The following is a 6,572-nucleotide window of genomic DNA, read 5'->3' on the forward strand; positions in this document are numbered from 1 at the left end:
TGCAGTTTCTCAGGAGATTATTTCTCTTTCACCTTCTCCTCAACATGACTGTTTTAAATATTTCTTTCATGACAGCTTTTTTCCTAAGCTTTTCTCAAAATATAAGAACATTACTTTTAAATACTCTCCAAATTGCTGTTCAAAACCTGCAAAATGTAGTATGCCTCCCTTTTTTTGTTCATTTTCTGATTGCTTTTCATCATTTTATTCTCTTCTGCGAAGCAACTGTATTGGTTGTTAAGATGGAAAAGAGTGCATTTTCCTGTCCAGCTGCCATTTTTGTTCAGTCTTGGAAAGACTCAGCTGCTATATGTGAAAACAAAGCAGTCTTGATCCAGTCAAAGTCAGACCTCTGAGATCTGGCTTTTGAATCATTATGTTCTGGCTGTCATTAAGTATAGTCTCATGGAAGAAACCTATTAGGGATGTAGCTCAGGATAAAGTTTGTATTCTGCATCTAAACATTAATCATCAGTGATGTTTTGTCACTCACACCATGACTGTAGAAGCCCCACCTCTATTTCAGCTGTGTATACTTCTTGCTACTGACTTTATATCTCGCTGGTTGGACTTCATAGTCTAAACAGGAAGGTATACTAAACTGATTATCAGGGTAAGAGGTTAGATTTGTTATGCTTCTCCTTCCTTTCCTTGTAGTCTTACAAAATATAAACACCTGATTTCTCCCTCTTCTTTTCCTGTTCCCTCTCTCTCCTTTTAATTCTGGATGATAGTTCTATGGCAAGTTGAGCTAAGCAGGGCAAAAATAAACAGCTTTGGTTCATTAACTGGAATGAAAAACTTGTGGAAACTACATACTATGAACTCTTCTCCATCCTTCCCCTAGTTAGATCTCTGAAAGTTCTTGTGATAGTAATGGTATTTTCATCTGATATTTTCAGTTATTCAGGGAAAAATGAAAAATTATTTTTTTTTTGCAGATTCATTGCTCTCTTCTGAAGTGACATAAAGGAGAATAATCTCATTCTGTGACAAACCCATTAGCCTAAACACCATTAATATCTGCCGATAATACATTTAATGACCTAAAACAATCATTGTTAGCAATGGTCCTTGAAAGCCTTAGATGATTATTGGTGCTATCCAGTTTGAAAGTGTTAGATTAAGCTGTCATACCAGGTGTGATTCTGGAGAGAGCAATTAAGAAAAAGAGCATAATTTTGATTCCCTAAGAAAACAGTTTAGCCAGAAAGCAGTAGGACTGATTCCTGTATTCCTGATAATAAAAGAAATTCAGGGGAATTAACCTTATATTTTGGATGCCTAAACCAGATACCTACAGCTAAAGGAATATTCCCCATTCCCCATTTTGTCTTCATTTCTTCCTCTTCATTCTCCATAATTATTTGCTTAATTCATAGTATGTCAAATGTGTGCATTGTATATAGTAGCTTCTTAATTCAGGCATAGCTGGAAGCTTTTAGTGGTTATTGTGGGCCATCTGGAACATGAACTTTAATCTACACATGCTGTATTTTAAATGGTCTGATGGACTCATTTTCCAAAGTTTAATTTGACAGAAGAGTGGTTTTATCTGTTATATCAATTAAAGCAAAATCTATTTATTATCACTCAACAATATTGTTTATGCTAAGTACTATAACTGTTAAATGCATTATGTCGCCCATATGGTGGCTATCCTGTCATTGTCTCTCTGCTCAAATATACATTTCTATTGGACCTTTTGCTTCTGTTCAGAGCATGCTAATCAGGAATGTAATTCTGAAAGATAACCAAGAATTCAGCACACAGAATTCTGATCAATGTGAAGGCTGAATGTAGCAGAAGAACAGAAAACAAAGTGGAGATGATACTATCCTACCTGAATTACTAAACATGTTCTCCTATTAAATTTAACCAAAAAGGAGGTATTGTTCTACCTACTCAGAAATGATAAAAACATAGTGCCCAGTACATACTCACTCATCATGGCAAATTCACTGTTGTTCAGAGAGCTAGCTGACTGTTAGTGTCACTATGCTCTTCAAAAGTAATCATTTGCAAGAGATCTACATGGATTATTCTTTAGCCTCTTTTGTGGTAGGGGAATACTCTTTTAAGGTATATTTACATTTTGGTAGTTGGAAGCCTTTGAGAAACATAATGTGAAAGTTTCTTTTTGTGCCAGTCCTACAGAAATTCTGAGGATGGACTTAAAATGAGTTCCCAAGTATTATAAAATGAGTGAAAAAGCAGTGTTGGGAGCAGTGACATCTCTCTCATTCTTTTTCCTGAGCCTTAACAATGACTAGTTACAAAAGCAGATAAGAAGGCTCCATAGGTGATCTAGCACATATATTTTCTAGTCCTTATAACATCCTAAAATCAAAGTCCTATTTTACTTTGAAGAATTCTTAGTTCAGTGCATTATTACAGATTAATTATTCTGAGTTTTGGAAAACAGACAGTTAAGATGGGCAGGAAGAGAAATGTTTGGTTTTGACCACCTGTTTAACAACTCTAACAGCATGTGACACTCTCTAAAGCAATGCAACTTTTGTGCATGCATGCACATATTTATTATAGTTTTATCATTATATTATTTATATATATATATATTTCATGGTTTAGTGGTAGGTGAATTATTAGAATTGATGATCTTAAAGGTCTTTTTCAAGGGAGAAATGATTCCAAGGGAGCTGCAGGCCATATTCCAACTCTGTCTACTTTGACTAAATCTTGTGGTTGTACTACTACATCCTACTGTTGCAAAACTTTATTTTAAATTCATTGTACACATTTCTGAGAAATAAACATGAGTTCAAGGAACACGTGAAAAGGAAGAAAATTGTTATTAAGATTTTTGATCTAATTCTTTTCTTTCTATTATGGTATCAGCACTTGCTCTGTACAGACCACTCCTAAATGTCATGAAATATTCAACCAAGACAAGTGAGTTTTGGCCACTGAAGCATAGAACAAAATTCTCACCTACGTTACTGATCTCCCAGATTCTCCCTGTGAAGTTGGTGTTGGGGAAGGAAGATCAAAAGAATAAGTGCACAATTATATGAATCTTCCCTTCTTTTTAAAAGATTCTGATTTTGAATGAGTCTTAGAAGCTGCAGCATGCTTCAGTTCTGTCTGCATTCAGGAAAATGTATGAATACCTGAAGCAAAAGCAGAATTTGCCATACTTAACACTGCAAAAAGGATGGAGTTACTGTGGAGGTTCTCAGGAATATCTCACCCTGTTAATTTAACTCCTGTGTTTTCCTAATGGTGATCGGCAGTAGGGAACTTGCACAGGGCTTCAGTGTGGCCAAACACTTAATTGTAACCAGTGCTGCAATTTTTGTACATAAAACTCTTTTCACTGCCTCATAGATTGTTAGCTACTTGTACTCAAAAAGTCTGAATGTTTGAAGTAGTAAGTTACTGCCAAATGCAAATGAGATGGTAATTGTGATGGAAAGTTAATAGCAATTTCTGAACATTTTTTTTGTTCAGGAAAATCTTCTCAAAGCACTTTGAGAAAATGAAGGGTGCATCAGGCTAAAACTTGTATCAGTCTATGTTCCCGAACCTCCACATAGAACCTAATTTTCAGGCACTCTTTCTGGCCTTGACTCTCAAAGTTGTACAGGCAATGAGGTACTTGCGTGCACAACACCCATGGAATTGGGGATCTGATAACCCTGCTATAGCCCATGCTATAAATGGGCAAACTCTTCCAGAGGGCTCTGCCAGTCTACCTTATACATGAACCCTTTACTGCCTTTGTCAGTCTTTCAGAGATAAATATACTGGATTTTGCATATGCCAGGCCATTTGTACCATCTGTAGCACAAAATTTTGTTGAGCAGACGGAGCACAGACACTTGGATAATTGATTGGTCTTTTATTAGAGCAGGAATAGTTACTGAGGCAGAAAATTCAATATGAGGATTTTGTCATTTAAGTAAATAGAAATAGTGACCATATCTGTTTAGGCACTGCAAGTGTCAGTGCAAGGTGAACAGTCAAACTGAGACAACAAAGAAATATATGAAGTAAAGTATATGCTGTATTGTCTTATCTCAGCTGCTTGGTGTTGGAACGAATGGCTCACCTTTGCAACTTTGCAGGCTGAAAAAATAATTTATATGCATGTTTATAAAAATTAGTCTCAAAGCTACTCCATCTTAAGGTGTTCACTTTTGGATCTTGACAAATGCAGTCCCTAGGGTTGAGTATGGTGGTAGTAAAATGACTGATTGAAACGTTTATCATCATGGCGCAATAACAAATAGGTCAGTCTGGCAGCCATCATTTTCCTAAACACTTTTTTCAGTAAGTGTGAAATTCTGTGCAGTCAAAGTAAAAAAAAAAAAATAAAAATGGTGCTGACATAAATTTCATGGCAGTTGTATCTCTGTAGCCTGACTTTATTCCCTCAGCCTCTACCTCATAACGTAAAGCATTGCTTCACAGATCCAGATGTGGTCCAGACAATGAAAAGAAGCCAAAGCCAACTCATCCTATTACTCAAAATACTTTAGTGTTGACACAGTGAGTGGACACTACGCATTCAATTAAGGGCTAATAGTTTGGCCTAGCTCCTAGAAAGGAGCCCCAGCACTGTACAGCAGTAGTACAATGCTCATTTCACAGTGAGCCTATCATTGTAAAATTTGACAATTTCATGTACTCTGCACTTGATGGATTTAGGTTAAAGTGTAAACTGAATTTGGGCACAACCCACCCAAGTTGTAAGTGCGCTGTTATATGCACTAAACTTCAATGCTCACTGTGAAGAGGTAGTGTTATTGGTGGGTTTTGTATTGGTCATAAGCTGTTTACAGAAACTTGATGAATTGAGCTCAAGTAGAAAGTTATCTTTCAGTGACAGATTATATATATAAAATCTATAAAATCTCCAAAAATTTAAAAATGCCTAATACTTTCTTGAATGATCACAAAACTATGTTACTAGCTGGCTTCTGCCTGGAGAGCACAGTTACCACATTTTCAAGGTATTAAAAAAAAAACACATATTGTCTTCACTATAGCTTCCAAACAGATAGACTGTTTTCTCTTAACATTTTTGTTTGTTTGTAGTTTTTCAGAAACAAGCAAAGTAATAGCTGCTGCATGAAATCTGGCAGAGTCCAACACCCCTGTTGCATAAGGGTTGAGGAGACAGATCTGGAATCCCAGTTGACAACACAAAGATGAACTCTCAGGTCTTGGGGTCTTGGCCATACATCACACAGATCTGTAAGTGGCTGTCCATTAACATGAATAGGAACAGGTTCGAGTTGAGACTGTGGTGTCCTAGCAACAGAAAGCAAAATGTATGCAATTGTTTAATGCCTTAATTTACCAACTTCTTCATTTTGCATTCCACCTGAATTTGAGATGAAAGCATCAATATATATATATTTGTATGTTTGTATATATACATAGATATTTTATTCAGTTATAGGTATATGCAAATACACACACACATACATATGCAAGTGTGCATCCCTAGAATATATTGATACCTCAAATTATGATCAGAAAAGATTTATTCAAATTTCCATTTATGCTGTTATGGAGGAAAGAAATAGATTTAAATGCAGAAACAGGTGAAGAGTCCTTTATCAAATGAGTGACCTTGATATCATGGCAGTTTGCTGCATCATAGTGTTAGTCTAAGAACCTTTATAAAAATATCTTTTTACAAAACAAGGCAAGACATTAATGTGTTTAAAATATCCTCTAATGAATTCTGATTCTTTCTGTGCTGAAATCCAAGCGCATTTACAGATGGTTTTACCATATTCTATCCTATCACAAAGAAAGAAAAAAAGCTGAAATTCAGCTGGCTGGTTTCTCACTACTTCTCTAATCTGTCTATAATTTTGTGCATTTAGTCTGTGGGAGAGATTGGATAATTAAAGCATTCCATTACCTCAACTGCTTAAGCATTGTTACCTCCAGAGTTGGATTCAAAGACGACTTTTTTTGTTGTTTGACTTTTGAGGGGAGAACCTGTTTTTGCAGTGAAGGATTTCAGAAGCAATAAGAGAAGAATACGAACATTTGAATATGCACGTAAACTGAGAGGATGCATTCTAGCTTTGTGTTTATAGCACTGACATTTTATTTTACCTCCTTCTCATCATTGTTGAAAAAGTGTTGTGTATGACTTTTAGAAGGAAGTTCAGTGGTTCCTTCAAGAGATGTTTCTCAAAAGGCAGAGTTGGAAAGTCCGCACTTGTTATCTCCTACTATTGATCATTTACTTCTGAGTCTGTAGCTGAAACAAGGGACAGTAATGGGCTATAGGTACTACTTCCACCCTACAGGGCTGTATAAGGCATGGTCAGCAAGCTACAGAGCTATATGGAAGAAGATGAAAGAAATTTATTCTGGAACATTTCTCATTTCTGTGGATAAGAATACTTATCCTTATAACTGGTTAACACTCTGTGAAAGTGTAAGCCAAGTACAGGCTGCTGATCTGAGAAAGTGAGAAATATTTGGACTGCCTTAGCACTTCTTCCCACCAAGCTACTTCTAGACGTTTCTTGCTTGGTTTAAATACATTGTTAGCAGGGGAGAGACAAGGAATTTCTTTTCTC

The 6,572-nt window shown here is 36.1% G+C and overlaps 1 long non-coding RNA gene across 1 annotated transcript; it reads right to left on the bottom strand.

The window, feature by feature from the left end:
- Nucleotides 1–5,007: 5,007 nt before the first annotated feature.
- Nucleotides 5,008–6,344, bottom strand: LOC121078792. The gene is made up of 3 exons (XR_005824760.1): nt 6,100–6,344; nt 5,900–5,979; nt 5,008–5,277 (listed from the first exon to the last, which is right to left on the bottom strand). It is a non-coding gene; the product is annotated as an uncharacterized LOC121078792 (long non-coding RNA).
- Between the last annotated feature and the right edge of the window lie 228 nt (nt 6,345–6,572).

Source organism: Cygnus olor, chromosome 1, assembly GCF_009769625.2.
Source record: "Cygnus olor isolate bCygOlo1 chromosome 1, bCygOlo1.pri.v2, whole genome shotgun sequence".
In the NCBI taxonomy this organism is placed as follows: domain Eukaryota; kingdom Metazoa; phylum Chordata; class Aves; order Anseriformes; family Anatidae; genus Cygnus; species Cygnus olor.